The sequence below is a fragment of the Mytilus californianus genome, unplaced genomic scaffold, assembly GCF_021869535.1.
Source record: "Mytilus californianus isolate M0D057914Y unplaced genomic scaffold, xbMytCali1.0.p SCAF_10, whole genome shotgun sequence".
NCBI lineage: Eukaryota > Metazoa > Mollusca > Bivalvia > Mytilida > Mytilidae > Mytilus > Mytilus californianus.
Window position 1 is genome coordinate 48,991,118 of NW_026262582.1, and position 19,475 is coordinate 49,010,592.

The 19,475-nt window shown below is 31.1% G+C and overlaps 1 long non-coding RNA gene across 1 annotated transcript; it reads right to left on the minus strand.

The window, feature by feature from the left end:
* Window positions 1-1,083: 1,083 nt before the first annotated feature.
* LOC127718295 (uncharacterized) lies at window positions 1,084-6,457 on the minus strand. Its single transcript, XR_007989710.1, has 2 exons — window positions 6,320-6,457; window positions 1,084-1,226 (listed from the first exon to the last, which is right to left on the minus strand). It is a non-coding gene; the product is annotated as an uncharacterized LOC127718295 (long non-coding RNA).
* Between the last annotated feature and the right edge of the window lie 13,018 nt (window positions 6,458-19,475).

Genomic DNA, 19,475 nt, shown 5'->3' on the forward strand with positions numbered 1-19,475 from the left:
TTTCTGTGTTATTTGTTTTCTCGTGGAGAGTTAGCTCATTGGCAATCATACCACATCTTCTTTTTATGTCAACAAAAAATAACAATCTTCCAAGATACATTCAAAAAGGGTAAGTTCATTTAAACGGACACTACCAACCGTAAGACTTATCACCCAACGATACGAATGGAAAGCAACTGTCATAATCCTGACTTGGAACAGGCATTGTTCTAAAAAAATGGTGGATCAAACCAGGTTTTAAAACTAGCTAAAACTCCAACTTGTAAGAGAGTTGTTCATGTTGTTTATAGTTCCGTTTTATTGATAAAATTAGGTGAGCAAGCCAAACATACATAATAGGTTAATGTGACAATAATTTGTCCCAAAAAGAAACATTTATTCGTACAGTTTATTCTTTAGTTCTTTATGTATTTTTAATAATGTTTTTATTAAAGTAAGGTTTGTCTTTTCGACATATTGCCTTGAGGGCCTGACATTTACCATTTTTTTCGATTAGTTTGTATTGTCCCTATGGTATAATGTTCCTCTTTCTTCAACGATTTTCTTTGTTTATGTCAAACAGAAATTAAATAATATGTATCTTAAAAGCTTACAAAATGTTCGTGGAAATGGTCGACACAAGTCTAAACATAACACATTCTTCATTTTGATCGTTTGTCTGTTGTTTTGGTTAGTTGATTGTTACTCAGGCTGTATCATGGCCGTCACCTTGTAAAGATTATATATGATGGACAACCTAAAGAGATATACTGAAGAAAAATGTCTATTGTCGAACATACCACATGCTTACATGCAATGAACGGTTTGAAACAAACAGCTACATGATTAACAGGCATATGATAACAGAATTTCTTAGTCCACTCGGTAATCGAATTACCTAGCAATGTGATATAACCAAATGTTACAAAATGCATTAAGAGATGTCATACTTACCTAGAGCAATTTATCTTCCAAGTAGCGTACTTTTATGTTTACTATTTATCTGATAGAGAATTCACAATAATATCCATCGTGATTACAAAATTCAAAACGTCATGTATAACATCAATAATATATTTGTATATATTTTCTGAACGTCATTAATTCTATTCTATAATCTTTATTGCTATCATTATTCACATGTTAAGTCCTCCTTTGGCATTTGACACAGAATGGATCTGCAAATGTCATGTCCACTATTGCTTCATCAAATCATATTCTTTTCAATTAGCTTTGAACTGCCGCTCCTTCAAATATTTTAATATGCATATTAAGAATAAATCATTTCCTTTTTTTTTAATTTTCTAAGTGACGAAATGTCAATACAGTGGATCAAAAATGATAATAACACATATTCCATGCATAAAAAATGCTTTTACGATGTAATTGCTGTTATTTGACATCATTGGCATGATTATTAATGTTTTTGTTTATCAATATCTATGTTTTGAATATTGAGATTCGGTAAAAACCTTTAAATTATTAAATGAATGGAAATTTGTTTTGAAGCGTTTCATTTAAAAGCATAATTCATATGATGAATAAAGTAAATCATCTTTCCCGATTAAAGTAAAGCCAGAAAAGGGAATCGAAAGAAATCAATTTTTCAATATTTATGTCATTTATCAAAACAACAGAATATTGCAAATTTACCTTCAATATGCATGGATATAAATAATAGAATTTGTATGCACATTTGTCATTTCAAACTGAATCATTAAGTCAAATACATTTGATTGACAATGAAGTGTAAGCTAATTCCAGCATTTATGACTCAAGTAGATCTTGCATTGAGATATAAATAACTAGGTTACATCTAAACACCGTGAACCCATCCCGAAATGAACATATACCTTTCCTAAGTAAAGAACATTGTTGGTGATTATATATTTTCAAATAATACTTAGTGCTTGATTGTTGATTGCAGATTCCTTATAGTATTTGTTAACCGAAGATACCAAGGGGACATTGAAAACCCGTAAGTCGAAAAGAAACCAAAAACACCATGGCAAAAAAAATGACGACGGAAAGATACATCAGTCTACAAAAACAGTACACAGAAAACCAAGACCGATCAACACGAGCCCCACCATAACTGGTAGTAATATCTGCATCTGGTGCAGTGAAATTGATGACATTAATGGTTTAACAACATAATTTTATCATGAGACCGTAACGTCATCAACGTTTGTTTATGATTTACTCCTTAAAATTAGAATTATTCAGTGTGCACTACATTTTTGATGTCCTTTCGTCATAGACAGACAGTTATTACAGTCATTCCTTAAATTACACATTAGCGGAATGTATAAATATCAATCTACGCCAAAGGATATTCCCAAAAATGGATTAAACAGTAAAGGTTAAAAGTATACAAAGACAAATAAAAAGAGCACTTTAACACGTTTTTGAAATGATAAACAACGTCAGTACATAGAATCTATACTTAAAGACCATCATGTATTATTGGTGAAGTTGATACGGAATAAAAACATGGTCTTGGTATCTTCCAATGATATGATAAGCGAGCAATGAAGAAGAATCCAAAGTTAAAACAGAGGAATGTATACTGCAAATGAGTAGTAGTGATTAAAAACCCAAAGTCAGATATCAACAAATTTCGAAAATTGTCAAAGTATCAAACAAAACATAGTACTGTTCACAACATTACGTCAAGGGAAAATAAATTTAACTGAGATGTCTGTTAAATAGTTTGATTTAGAATATTTTGAGTCCATACGAAAACGTAAACGACAGACTGGTAAAGGAAACGATTTCAGAAAAGCAGATCCCTTTAACATAGAAAATTTTTATCAAACGATTTGCTGGGCAAGTTATATAAGTTATATGATATGTTGGAAAATTATTGAACGTATCCAATGGTTTCTTTTTCGAAATGAATCACTTTCTAGTTTTCAGGAACTGCCCAAACTTACAGAAAGTAAACATATCTGCTAATATATATATAAAGCTTTATCATGATGAATATTTTAATTTTAGTGCAAAGCATTTTTTCAATGCTTGTGGTATATTTTTTCAAAGTAGTTAAATAAATTCTAACAATAAGCGAATGAATTTGTGAACAGATCGATTAAAACGTTTCAAATCAAGCTTAAAAGCCTGAAAAGTCAAATTGCGTGAATACCAAGAGAGAACGAGAGAGAGAGAGAGTGACCGGTGCATGTATAATCCACTATTTGAAACCAAGAAAGGAGTTGCTAGTGACGCTAATAATAAGTGGCAAACATACACTTCAAAATATATATTAAATCATGATAAAGCTATAAGTAGTTCGTACTGGATCAAGCATCTTAACATAAATCTATAAAGGTTAATGCCACAAGGGGAACAGGATGTGATTACGATTCCAGGGGATCTGATATTACTACCAGTTATGGTGGGGCTCGTGTTGATCGGTCTTGGTTTTCTGTGTACTGTTTTTGTAGACTGATGTATCTTTCCGTCGTCATTTTTTTTGCCATGGTGTTTTTGGTTTCTTTTCGACTTACGGGTTTTCAATGTCCCCTTGGTATCTTCGGACTTTTTTTTTAAAGTATACATTGTTGGGCCATAAACTGTAATAACAAAATTATATGATTTGCATTTATTCTAATGTCATAAAGTAGTGTACCTTTTGTATTCTGAGCAGCTAAGAATTGCAGATCCAGTTATTGTGCAAAAGTTATTTAAAACTTTTGAATTTGTTCATAAATCAGTGTATGGGTGAAAATACTCCTCCAGACATTGCTAAAACATGGCTGATGCACTATATTTTATAAAAATAGCGCAAGAAAACTAGATTTACAATTTCTAATCATTCATTAAGCAACAAAATGACGTATTATCGTCAGTTGAACATTATGACATTTAACCTCTTCAGATAAAATTTCTTTTGATTCTGATATTTCTATTTTATGATAATGTACTTTATTTCATGTTATTACATGACTGATGCGTGATTGTTGAAAACAACTTAGCAGAAAATCTAAACATTTGAGAATGCAAAATATGCCTACAAAATCATTTGTAAGACTAACGATTGTCGTTTTTAAGACAATTTTGTCGATTTTGTAATTTTTTTTAATCGCTGACATTAATTTGAATGCATGTTCTTGTGCTGTATATGTCCATGTTCTGTGTACAAAATAATACATTGATTACAGAAAAAAAACCACTGTGTCTTCAACGTTTCTAATGCATGCACAATTCTTTAGTATTTTTGATGGTCAAAATTTGGGATGGGAAGAGCATTTTTTGTCATGAACAGGTGTACAAAAATTGAAATTAACTTGGCATAGCAGTTTAAGTCTATCGTAGAGAAAGGTATTAACGTTTTCGTACTGATTTGGCCTTCAAATTCCGATGTCACTGCTGTTGGTCGTTTCATCCCGAGCATATAATTAGCCCAGTAGTCAGTACTTTTGTTGACATGAAATATCAAAAATTTGTGAATTTACTGTTTAAGAAATATTTAATAATTCAAAGCACAAAGATTTTCCTTACTAATGCCTAGATTTCCTTTGCAGTTTTTTGCTATCAACTTTTCAAAATTTTCTGCAGCATATATAATCCGGCCTTCCAATTGCTTTGATTCGAGGATTAATGAGGGGTTTTTTGTAGATATAGCAAGCGTCTGACATAAAGGTTTATAAGCCTGGCATGTGTGATAAGATTTCCCACTATTATTTAAGAAAAAATAACGATACTGCTGATACTATACTTACAAAGAAATTGATATTATGATAAAAAATGCTCTTAATAATTTTCTTATATCAACGTGTAAAAAATCTAAAATTTGCAAATGTAGCATAGAAGAGTACACAATAATTCAATTATAATTGATCAACTGTACAAACATCTTTCCTATGGCTGTGTAGCATTCTCTTTGCTTATAGTCTATATGAGATCTAGAATGATAACAAAGGAAGATGTATGATAAGAGTTATCATTGGGATATGAAATTGCAAAAATAGTAAAGCAGAAGGTATCATAAGGCATTTTCAGCCTCTGAATTCGAAAATCTAAAAGTATTATAAATCTACAAACTGACCTCCCTCTGATGTTCATGATATTTCTCTGTCGGTATTTAATATTTTTAGTTTTGAGTTTTGTCTCACGTATTGGTATCGGGGCTTCACACTTCTTACATTAATTCTATAACAGGAAACACTGCCAAAATAGTCTTATGTTGAACTCTAGTCATTGATGTTTAGTTATGAACAACATCTTTATTGTAAGTATATTGAGCTACAAATGATTTTTTACAGAGATAAATGTTTGTGTAAAATATGCTCAGGTAAAGCTGTTGCTCATATATGTTTTGACCATGAAGGAAGTTACTTTTGTGTGTAAAATATGTATATCTTGAAATGTTTATGAAGTCAAAGTGATATCACAAGTGACCAATCTTAACCTTAGTGCACAGATTATATTTACCTGTTCGTTTATCAATCAAATTAACATCAAGTAGAAAGGGTTGAATAAGTTTGCTATTTTTGCCATAAACAAATGATAAAATGACCCTTATTTTATCCTGTAATCAGGTGGTCCTTTCTAAAGTGAGGTTTTGAAAGGCTACATTTGTATCGCTTAGGTAGTGTTTTTATTAGCTAAGTAATTGATGACATATGTTTTTGACATATGGATCACAATCGTGATAAAGCAAAAAAAGTGGACATGTAAATCATGTATATAGAACCAGAAAAAAAACCAAAATCCTTCTTTTCTTTTAAAGGTTTTTATTTCAGACAATTCAAACTACGTTTTTTAATTTATTTTTCTTTGCATGAACAGCAATCATGACATATAATATGCGATAAAATGCATTCTTTCATGAGCTTTTATTAACCATTATTATCAGATACTGTTCATTCATGTTGGAAAATCTACCAAATAGGCAAACACTTTTTAGAGAAGTTGAACGCGGAATCAAATTTATGTAAACCTTGCCAACTTTGCCATGCACTTTTCAATAATACATGTGTAGTAGAAGTTGGCATAATCAGCTGAGTTTTGGCTATGCATCTTACAACCAAAGATAGGACTTATAAAAATAGGCCGTCGGTATACAAGCATTTGTAGATGACTTTACAGGAAAGTTTATCTGAATCAAATGGAGTCGATCTTCTTTGTTAGATGTTTTTATGCCATTTAAAATAAGCCAAAGACGAACCACCAGTCACAGTATCAAACAGTACACTGGATGACTGACAATTCACAGATCAGTAGTATAACCTCATATAACTCTTTCCAGTAATTCTAAACTAATAATTTGAAGCAGGTTATTTACCTTAACTTTTCTGAGAAGTATATAATAATAATCAACAGAAGCCGTACTCACCAAGCACAGTGGTCCAGTAGTTGGGTTATAGTTCTGACAGAGAATTAGTTTGACTGTCTCTCTGGTATCTTTCATCCCTCTTTTTAAACACATATATCCATCTTGATTTCACTATTATCTATATTATATATAGCTCTGTACATGTTACTATCATTATTAATGTGTTAAATCCTACACTGTTATTTGGTTCAAAATATATCTGAAAATGTTATGTCAATTATTGTTCTAAATAATTATCATAATTATTTCAATTTCTGTTCATCTATCACGATTCAAAGAGCTCAAATTGTGCGTATCAAAAGTAGATTTAAATATGTTCATGCATACACTTCTTTTAATATATAATCCGATAAAAATGATTCAAAGTTCACATAGAAAATAACGTCAAAATGTGCTCCAAAAAGAATATATTTTCCAAATATTTTTCAACTATTACATTTAAAAAGACTATATGGTAACCTTTAACTGTTCACAGTTATGACCTCTATTGAACACTCATCTCATTGGAAATCATACATTATATATTCCTATTCAAACAAGAATGATAAGTCAATATGATTTGAGAAATGTATGTAAAAAAATGTTAACAACCAGTTTTCAACTGATAATTTGTTTTACTTTTCTTTATTCCAAAAGCATGATAAGGGAAGTAATGAAAATACGGCTCATTAAAAGTTAGCATGAAAAGTCATTCCATTATATAACATTTCATTTCATCATGAAAACGTTCAACGTTCCCATGAGCCAGACGATTATGTTTTATTACCACATTATCTATAACAATCAGTATAAATATTTCAGCTTGTGCAGATGATTATTTATTATCGTCATCACTTACATCCTGTGCTGATATTTGTTAAAAATACATAATTATGAAAAAGTAGTATAAACTAAGGTTATAAAAATAAGATTCTTTTCTGTAGTTCATTTCAATCTTTTGAAAATATTAATTCGTGTGAAAAGTACATTGTTTTCTCTTCAGTTCTCACCACTTTTGCGAACCATTATTGTATTAGTATACTTCCAGACAGAGGAAATACTTCGTACTCAATAGTAATTTCAAAATTAGGCTATATATGTTCATTATTTGTTTTAACTTTAACTTTAAATAAAACTATATAGTGACTTTTAAGTGTTCACAGTTATGATCTCTATTGGATTATTATCTCATTAGCAATCATACTCTGTATATTTCTATTAAAATAACATGATAAGCCAATATGAATTGAGACATGTATGTAAACGAAAGATAACAACACGTTTTAAATTTTATAGTTTGTTTTTACTTTTCTGAATTCGAAAAACGTGCTAAAGGAAGTAATAAAAGACTGCTGATTAAAAGTTAGCATGAAAAGTCATTCCATTATATAACATCCCTTTTCATCATGAAATGTTTCAAAGTTCCCATGAGCCAGACGACTATGTTTTATTACCACATTATCTATAACAATCAGTAAACATATTTCAGCTTCTGCAGATGATTATTTATCATCGTCATCGTAATCGTATCATCGTGTTCTGATATTAGATTAACTGTTTATTCATTTTAGATTATATACTTATGACGTGGATCAGTACCTATACATCCCGCCATAGTGTTATTGTGTTAGTGTCTTTCATGTTTGCTTATGTACTTTGTCTATATGCCATTTTGTGCTTCTTTGTTGAAACTGTTATTTGTTTTTATAGTGATAAAGATTATATTACAATGTTGACTGCTGTACCCCCTATTTTCTATGTGTTACCTATTATGTCTTTTCCTCTAACTCATACATTGTCGATATAATGGAATTCTATGATACTGTCAAACAAGTGGGAGGTTTAGCTAGCTTTAAAACCAGGTTTAATCCATCATTTTCTATATACGGAAACGCCTGTACCAATTCAGGAATTTACCATTCGTTAGATGTGTTTGAGCCATTGATTTTTGTCATTTAACAAAGGACTTTCGGTTTTGGAATTCCCTTGGAGTTTGGTATTTTTGTTATGTTACTTTTTTTTTAAAATACATAATTATGAAAAAGTAGCGTAAATTTATGTTATAAAAATAAGATTCTTTACTGCAGTTTAATTCTATATTTCAAAAACGTAAATTTGTGTGCAATGTACATGTTTTACTTTTCTATTTACAAATCAACGATGTCAACATGACTGTTACAAATCATTGTTGAACACAAACATCAAGTGAAACTATTTTTATGTTTATTACAACATTATCTATAACTATCAGTATAATTATGCCACAGAGTATGTGTATGAATCTTTCATTACCCTCATTACTAATACTTTTCGTAGATTTGTGATTTAAAGTACATTTAAAAAGGGCAAATCCACTACTGTTTTGAAAGGTTTGAGAATAAATACTTGCATTCGTAAACAAATATATAGTCTAACATCCTGTGTTGATATTTGTTAAAAATACATAATTATGAAAAAGTAGTATAAACTAATGTTATAAAAATAAGATTCTTCGCTGCAGTTCATTTCAATCTTTTAAAAATATAAATTCGTGTAAGAAGTTTATTGTTTTCTCTTTTTTATTTGCAAATGAACGATGTCAACCAGGCTGTTTACAAATGAGTGAACTAAAAATAACGTTTAGCACATCACAAACATCAAGTGAAAATATTTTTATGTTTATTACAACATTATCTATAACGATCAGTATAGGTATACTACAGAATATGTTCATGACTCTTCAATTACCTTCATAACTAACAATTTCAGTAGATATGTAATTCAAAATGCAGTATAACTATGCTTCTGTAGATGTCTATAACTCTACCATTCATTACTAACATTGTTTGAAGATATGTGATTCAAAATGCATTTAAAAAGGGCAAATCAACTACTGTTTTGAATGTTAAAAAATTAAAAAATTTAATACATAGCAAATATATGATCTAACAACTCCAGTATGAATATTATTGAAGATAAGGAATTTGAACGCTATCGTAAATTTCTGAGCCTCTGACGAGATAAAAATCTAAGCCGTTATCTTTGATTTAGTTTTTTGCCTTTTATCTACGAACAAAATATATACTGCTGATACTATACTTACTTAAACAATATCTAAATTGATATAACCAAACATGTTTTAATTTGTCTCACTATTTTTAATATGTACTACTTTTGAGAAAGTATTTAGTATGACGATAAGTTTTCACTTCTGTTCTCGTACTATAAACAAAAAATTAATTTATTTAGTAAAAATATTTACGTACTCCGAACAACAAAATTAATATATTTTGTTTAACTGTGTACCTTATTTTATTGAACGCCATTTGTCCAATGTTAAATTTGTCTTTTTGACGTTATTGTTCATCTCCCCCTGTTTTTAAATAATATTGTATCTATATTGTGTTATAGATCAAATTTATTCGTTCATTGTATGTTTATTTGTTTTTGTTAATTTTTCTTTTTGATTGAGTTAAGTCATTTCAATTGATATTTTATAGTGTGTCTTTCTATGTTGTAATGTTAAACTACTGTGCCAGGTTAGGATGAAGGTTCACATCTGTTAAAACCCGCTGCATTTGTATGCACCTTTCCTAATTCAGGAACGTGTAGTTCAGTGGTTTTCGTTTGTTGATGTAGTTCAAAAGTGGGTCTCGTTTGTCGATTTTTTTATATAGATTAGACTATTTGTTTCCCTGTTTGAAAGGTTTTACACCGGTCATTTTGGGGCCCTTTATAGCTTGCTGTCCGATTTGAGCCTAGGCTCCGTGCTGAAGGTCGTTCTTTGACCTTTAATGGTTTACTTTATACACATTGTGACTTGGATGGAAAGTTGTCTCATTGGCGCTCATACCACATCTCCTTATTTCTGTATGCTATAATATGTACTCGTATATCCACGTGTCAAAATAATTTTCAGTAATATAACCTCATATAACCTTTCAAGAAACTATCAAATTATTATTTGAAGCAGGTTATTCCCCTTATCGAGAAACAGAACAGCTTCGATGGTAATTTTAAAATAAGATTATATTTGTTCATTTGTTTTAACTAAAACATTTAATAAGACTATATAGTGACTTTTGATTGTTCGCACTTATGATCTCTATTAGATAATCATCTCATTGGAAATCATACATTATATATACATATTCAAATAACACGATAAGTCAATATGATTTGCGACATGTCTGTAAAAAGTAAAATAACAAAAGTACAGAACTCCGAGGAAAATCTTAACGAAAAGTCCCTAAGCAAAATGGATGACGACTGTCAAATTCCTGACTTGGTACAGATATTTTCTTTTGTAGAAAATGGTGGTTTAAACCTAGTTATATAGCTAGCTATACCTGTCACTTGTATGACAGTCGCATACAATTCCATTATATTGAAAACGATGTGTGAACAAACAAAACAGACCTAATAGGTAAAAATTAAAAAAATAAGGGTAAAGCAGTTAATATTGTGTTATAATCTTAATAACTATAAAAACAAACAAATATGTCAACAAAGAAAGACAAAAAGTCATATTGACAAGGCACATTAGCAAAGACGAAAGACAACAATACAAAAATTTACCATAGCACAATAACACAATGACGGGATGTACAAGTACCGAGCCACGTCAAATAAATATTATTAGAAATAGACTAAGTGAAGCTGACAAGGAATAAATATCAAAAAAAGTAAAACCACAAAAAATACTGAACTCCGAGGAAAATTCAAAACAGAAAATCCCTAATCAAATGGCAGAATCAAAAGCTCAAACACATCAAACAAATGAATAACAACTGTCATATTCCTGACTTAGTACAGGCATTAACTTATGTAGACAAGGTCTTGGTATATACCGATGAACTTTTTAAGAAAAAGGACGAGACGTTCTTTGACATACCTTTGGTTTATCAACTCTCTGCTCCAACACTGGTGATGTTGAACAGTATTAGTAGCAGCTGCAAGCTCTTGAATATCGAATGAGTTGGGAAATGTATATCCAATACGCAGGTGAAGTTGGTACATTGGTACTAAGGTGGGGGAAATTGATAATTTAAAAATTAAAATCGTCTCGTTTGTCATAGATTCTGGTACTGAGACGACTTCTTATGTCAAGTTCGATGTATAAGTCTAACAAATGTTAACAACCATGTCTTAACTAATAGTTTGTTTTCCTTTTTTCAATTCAAAAAGTATGATAAGAGAAGTAATAGAAATACGGCTGACTGAAAGTAAGCATACAAAGTCATTCCATTATATAACGTCGTTTTCATCATGTAAACGTTCAACGTTCCAATGAGCCAAACGATTATGTTTTATTACCACACTATCTATAACAATCAGTATAAATATTTCAGCTTGTGCGAATGATTATTTATTAATAAATGTCTTTCAAACGTTAACAAATATATGAACTAATAATCCCTGTTCACATGGAAAAATAACGTCAACTACTGTTATGAATGGTTAGAAAATAAATACTTACATACGTTAACAAGTATATGATCAAACTATCCCAGAAAAATATAAGCTTGTATCTTTGATTAAAATTTTTGCCTATTATTTAAGAACAAAATATATACTGCTGATACTATACTTACTAAGAACAATATCTAAATTGATATAACCAAACATGCTCTAAATATTTATTTGTATATCCACGTGGCAAAATCACTGTCAGTAATTTATCCTCATATAACCCTTTCCAAAATTATACTTTGAAGCAAGTTATTATTATTTTAACATTGTCATAAAGCTGGAGGTTTGGCTAGCCATTAAACAAGGTTCAAACCACCATGGTTTCTTAAAATGTCCTGTACCAAATCAGGAATATGGCAGTTGTTATCAAATAGTTCGTTTCTATGTGTGTTGGCGGTTTTTTTTTTGTTGTACTTCGGTGTTCTTGTTGTTCCTTTGTTTTCCTCTTATAGTTGATGTGTTTCCCTCGGTTTTGGTTTTTAACCCGGATTTGTTTTTCTCAATCGATTAATGACTTTCGAACACCGGTATACTACTGTTGCCTTTATTTATTCCCCTTATCGAGAAACAGAACAGCTTCGAGGTCAGCAATTAGTGTTTTTGAATGTCTATTGATTTAGAAATAATATTTGGTTTATTCAGATATAAAAATTGTTAATGGTCATTTGTTTTCAACATTCGTGTAATTGGACACGATTTTAAAGCTAGAAATGTTTGTGAACTTTAATAACATTTTGTTTACCATAACTTCTTTTTTATTTCTCACCACTTTTGCGAACCATTATTGTATTAGTATACTTCCAGACAGAGGAAATACTTCGTACTCAATGGTAATTTTAAAGTACGATTATATTTGTTTTTTAACTATTTCATTTAAAAAATCTATATGGTTATTTTTAATTGTTCACACTTATGACCTCTATTGGATACTCATCTCATTGGGAAGCATCCTTTATATATTTCCTTTTCAAACAAGAATAATAAGTCAATATGATTTTAGAAGCGTATGTAAAAAATGTTAACAACCAGTTTTTAATTAATAGTTTATTTTTCTTTTTGTATTCCAAAAAGCATAATAAGGGAAGTAATAAAAATACAACTGATTAAAAGAAAGCATGAAAAGTTATCCCATATATAACATTCCCTTTCATTATGTAAACATTGAACGTTCCTATGAGCCAGACGATTATGTAATAGTTATACACCGAGGGATAGGTGTGTCTGGATAAGAAACCCCGTCGGCCGGAGGCCGGAGGGGTTTCTTATCCAGACACACCGTATCCCGAGGTGTATAACTAACTTACACCCCATTCTAAACCCTATATTTATTAACATTGATTATTAAATGAAAAAAAAAAACAACGATAGCATATTTATTGATAATATCAAACCATGATTTATAAGAATATTTTTTTATTACATGAAACCCCACTAGTAACCTTTCTTTGGTTATCTTCGTTCAAACTTTGACAAGTGAGTATATTTTACAAATGTCAAAGTTGTTTTGCATATTCCGTTAAATCCATGTGCTAATATGGATCAGCAGGTCAAGGTTGACTGTTTCATGTATTCTTATTACAAACAGAAAATTACATCATGCTCCTGGTATACAGTTGTCAATATGGACGGGTATAAGACGGACGACATTCTGTGGCAAGCGTTGGATTTGGTAGAAGAGACTAAAGATAAAGGCAATATTATAACCCAAAGTACTTACCTGTATCAGTCTACTAAAGGTAATCATAACTGTATTTTATATCTATGATTTTATCAAAAACAAAAGCCCCCCCCCCCCCCCCCCCCCCTCATCTCGTGAATAAACAAACATCAAATTCGAACATACTAAGGAATAGGTGTGTCTGCATTAAAAACCTGACTACCAGACACGCTCAACATACAATATTTAATATTGAGGAACTCCCCTTTTTTGGGGGTCAATCAGGGGCTGATCTAGCCGGGGGTTCCCAACTCAAGAGAAAACCATTCAAATGCATTGATCTTTTAAATAAAGGTCGGGTCCAACCCGCGGAACCCCCAACCCCGGATCGGCCACTGGGTAACCGGGGGAGGGGGTCCGGGAGCTAGAATCCCAATTCTTTTTCTAAAGATCAATGCTTTAGAATAGAGACCATATGACTGGAATAAAAAAAAAATTACCTTCAAGCAAAAAAGTATTTAAAGGATTATTTTTGTATTCCATATAGATGCTTATTGGAATTTCCTAAAATGTGTTTTTTTAATATCATGAAACAATTTGAAGTGAACACTATTAGTAATTTCTTATGTTCATAATCAATTTCTATTGTTACGAATAACAATGGACTTTGTTTGCGGGATGTAGAAGCAGGGGTTTCCAGAAACCCCGCTCGTCACACCCTGTGGTCAAAATCCATTGTTTTTCGTAACAATAGATCTATTCAATTTACACTTGTTTCAGAAATAGAAACTATGAAGTAAAACAATAGAACTGGGGTGTAAGTTTTATTACTACATTACCTACAATAACAATCAGTGTAAATATTTTTGTACATGTAGATGATTATCTATAACCGTCATCACTAACATCATGTGATGGCAATTGATTTACTGTTTATTTATTTTTCATTATATACTTATGACGTGGTTCGGTTCTTATGCATCCCTCTAAATAAAGATAAAAAAAAACCTTATGCATCCCTCTATTGTGTTGTCTTGCTATGGTCAATTTTAAGTTCTAGTCTTTCATTTTTGCTGATGTACTTTTTATGCCATTTTATGTTTTTTTGTTGAAACATTTATTTGTTTTAATAGTTTTTAAGATTACATTACAATGTTGACTGCTGTACCCACATTTTTTATGTTTTACTAATTATGTCTGTTGGTCTTAATTACACATTCTTGTCAATAGTATGGAATTTTATGAGACTGTCATACTAGTGAGAGGTTTAGTTAGCTATAAAACTAGGTTTAATCCACCATTTTCTACACAAGAAAATGTCTGAACCAAGTCAGGAATATGACAGTTGTTTTTCATTCGTTAGATTTGTTTGAGTTTTTATGTTTTGTCATTTGATAAAGGACTTTCGGTTTTGAAATTCCCTTTGAGTTTGGTATTTTTGTTAGTTTAATTACATCTTCGTTTTTTAATTATGAAAACGTAGTGCGAACTAAGGTTATAAATAAAGATTCTTTACAGCAGTTTATGTCAATCTTTAAAAAAAAAATGATTCCCGTAAAAAGTGTTTTGTTTTCTGTTTTATATGTTAAATGAACGATGTTAACATGGCTTTTTACAAATCATTAAACATGAAAGTACTTGTAATACATCACAAACATCTCACCTGTGAAACTATTTTTATGTTTATTACAACATTATATAATAACGATCAGTATAAATATGCTACAGTTTATGTTTATGACTTTTCTATTATCGCCATAAATTTAACGTAACAAAATATATGATATAATTTGACATAAACGGATTCGTCAAATCCATCTTAGGTCTTTTGTGTTGAAGGTGTTTTTGTTTATTCTTTTTTTTTTTATCAGTATTCTTAATGCCTGTGTTTTCATTCTGCGTGTATATGCAAATTGTGTAAAAAAAAACCTTATTCTACTTATTTTTGTGGAAACTTTATTTAGCGTTTAGCAATTTCTAGCTCACTTCATGGGGATTTAATTGTAACTAATTTGATGTAATTAAATAAGGTAAGTGTAAGTTTTACAAATTTGATTCGCGACAACTTTCTCTTCGCGTTCATTTTTGGCTCGCAAAAGTCGCGAAAAAAAAATCGCGTGTGAAAATCAGTTGGTTTACAGGAACCAGTATGTTCCTGGTTATTTTTTGAAGAAGTAAGCAAATCGTATCAACCAACAGAAGTACAATTAAGTACGGGAGAGTTATCACAGACTCATTTAGACACGAATATAGACGAGGGTTGTAATTTGAGGACGATCTTGTAACCCGCTCTAAGTACATGAATTCATTCCGGAATTGTTTGTTTGAGTTAATATGGCAATTTGTATTTCTCGTCGAACATTTTATGGCTTAGTGTTTTTGTATGCTTTTTGGAAGTTTGTATTGTATGTCTGTTCTTTCCAGACTTATGATTATGATTGCCAGTTGGTATTTTCTTACTCTTACTTTAAATGTGTTGTCGCCATATTTGTTAGAATAGATTGCATGTAATTTTAATTGTCAAGTTAGTTGTGCTGCATGTCTGTGTTGTATGTTGACATATTTATGACCACTGGATCGTCACATTTATAAGCCTATTATGTCTGTTTAGACTCCTAACCCAAATTTGTCAATATGACTGAACAATAAACCAACTGTCATTCAAGTTGGATGTTTAACTAGCTATAAAATCAAGTTTAACCAATTATTCTCTTCCAGAAGTGCCTGTACTAGTGTAAGGATATGGAAGTTGTTTGTGTACTGGTCTGTTGATGGATAGTGTTTGATTTTGTCATTTTTGTGGACTTGAATTTGCCTTGTATTTGTTATACTCCCATTTCAATCAACGTACACAATAAAACTCTTATCACACCATTAACGCTTATACAAAAATAAATTGTACACTTCAATATATTAAAATCAAAGTAAAGTGTAGTGTACTAGTATAAGACTGGTGTAGCATTTCATATTTGTAAGAATGATCACACTTTTTCATAGTGTACCTGAATATGCACAATTTGCTTATAGGTCGTTTCAAAACTAAAAAGTAAAATAACAAAAATACCGAATATAGAAAATGGTTGATTAAGCCTGGTTTTATAGCTAGCTTTACCTCTCACTTGTATTTTAGTCACATAAAATTCCATTATATTGACAACCAATTAACAAAATGAGTAAAACCAAATATGTCATTCGTATGATTTAAACGTCTTGAACCATATAGATATATGATTTTGGTCAAAGATAAGATACATTAAATTATAGTCATATGAATTAGTGTTTTTAAATTTAAGAATAAATAGCTGAAGAAAATTTGTCTTGACAACATCAAAATACACAAGATACACTGACCGCGATGATTTTGAAAAATTCTAACTTTCTTAAAAACATATCAAATTGTTTTATCGTGTGTCAATAACTTTTGATTTATTTATAAAATCACAATTACGCACGCAATTTAATAATTTCACACATTGTATTAAAAAGTTGAATCATACAAGGACGGAAACTGTATTGTAAACTGTTGTAACGGGATTTAGACAACTCAAATGTAATAGTCTAATTATGTGCAATTGAAACACACATGAATGCTTTGGATAAATATTTACGATATTTAAGGTAAGACACATGTTCTGCTTACCCTTCCGGAGCAACTGAGATCTACCCCAGTTTTTTGGTGGGGTTCGTGTTGTGTTGCTTGTGTCTTATGTACTATTATTTGTCTGTTTGTCTTTTTCTTTTTAAGCCATGCCGTTGTCAGTTTATTTTCTATTTATGAGTTTGAATGTCCCTCTGGTATCTTTTGCCCCTTTTTTTGTTTTTTTTGTTGAGACAAAATATTCATTTATACTTTAAAAACTTTCTGGTTTTCAATCAGTAATCGGATTCCGATTGATTCATAGAATGTTATCCTGTGTCATTTTGTCACCCACAGAGCGAAGATTAGGTTTTCAACAAACTACTCACTGTTTTGATAACCAAGGTACATACGCCTTTGTGAATATCACAAACGTACATTCCACATATACTCTTTCCTCACCTGGCCTAAAAGGCAAAGTTAGCTTTCTCATCACTTTGTTCGTCGCCGCTAACATTTTACATTTTAACACTAGACAACCACTGAATATAATGAAAACTAAACATGGCATGAATGTTCCTAGTGAGGTACTGACCAAGTGTTGGTACTTTGTAGCCGAACCGTCATCCAAGATGGCCACCAGTAGTGGACTTAGTTTAACATAAAGGCCATATGGGAAATACATTTACATGCTTCGTCTAGAGGAGCACTGTATAGAATGAAGCCAAACATGGCAAATATGTTCCTTCTGAGTTGCTGATGAAATATTCCAACTTTGTTGTCGATTTACTGTTCAAGGTTGCCACAATGATTTTTGATTAAATTACGGGACCAAAATTAAACCAAATTTGGCCTCAATTATTATTAAGGTATCAGTTATGATTTTAATCTATTTTTAGATAATGCCCGAAACCAAAGTAGAATCACGTGAGCGACACAGGCTCTTGCTAGTCTCTAGTTTTAAAATTCATGACTCAGATTTTCTATCCAAATGTTAAAACATAAAATTGAGAATGGAAATTGGGAATGTGTCAAAGAGACAACAACCCGACCATAAAGCAGACAACAGCCGAAGGCCACCAATGGGTCTTCAATGCAGCGAGAAACTCCCGCACCCGGAGGCTTCCTTCAGCTAGCCCCTAAACAAATATGTACACTAGTTCAGTGATAATGGACGTCATACTAAACTTCAAATTATACACAGGAAACTAAAATTAAAAATGATACAAGACTAACAAAGGCCAGAGGCTCCTGACTTGGGACAGGCGCAAAAATGCGGCGGGGTTAAATATGTTTTTTGAGATCTCAACCCTCCCCCTATACCTCTAGCCAATGTAGAAAAAACAAACGCACAACAGTACGCATAGTAAAACTCAGTATAAGAGAAGTCCGAGTCCAATGTCAGAATAGGAAACAAAAGAAAATAAATAGACAATAATACATAAATAACAACAGACTATAGTATAGTCATAATTTAAAAAAAAAAAAAGTTTTAGTTTGCTTATTTACCAGAACGTTTTCTTTTGAATTAATACCATCCTTGAAAAAACAGGACAAGAATAAAAAGATCAAGTTTTTAGTGTTGATATGGGATGTTGTTTAGTGCCACTAGATTTGTCACTGACACAGGTTGAGGCAGCTAGATAAGTTCTTAATTTCAATATTCCGGAAACAAACGTCATTCAAACCGAAATCTGTATCAATCATTTTTCCAACCTTGTTGTTAGTACAGCAAATGGTGTTGTTAATATGTAAGAGTGAATGATCTAGTGATCGTACCTTCAATTGATGAAATAATATGTAATATCATTAGAATTTCAATTGCTGAAACGATTATAGATTATCGTTGATCATCTCAGCAAGATTGATTTTCTTGCTTGAGCCGGTACGTAAAATAGCGATGACATGTAATATTAGTAGAATTTCAATTGCTGAAATTATACATAACATTATTAGAATTTCAATTGCTCCCTGATATAATATTTTATTTTATTAGAATTTTTAATTGCTGAAATAATATGTTATAATATTAGAATTTCAATGTGATTTCGAGTGTCCTTTATCTTATTCAATGTTGTGTAAATAATAATTAAGTCGATTCATTTGCACATAAATGGTGTTAAAGCCATGTATTTTGGGCAATTAAAACATTAGGCACGACAGGATCTACTCGTACGGTCACAAAATTATTTACATATATGCTATCAGTCTTTAGTTTTCTATGTTGTGCTTTGTGTACTTTTGTATGTCTGTTGGTCGTTTTCTTTTTTAGCCATGGCGTTGTCAGTTTATTTCCGACTTATGATTTTGAATGTCCCTTTGGTATCTTTCATCTCTCTATGAATGAAACAAGCCCACAGTTATGCCGTGAAGTACTGCACTCACTTTACTATATTTGTTATTTATCATATGCTTATTCATGAAAATAAGTATGTGGTTGTGAAATACTGGTCATAACGGAAGAAGTGTAGTATATCATTGTAAATATAGAT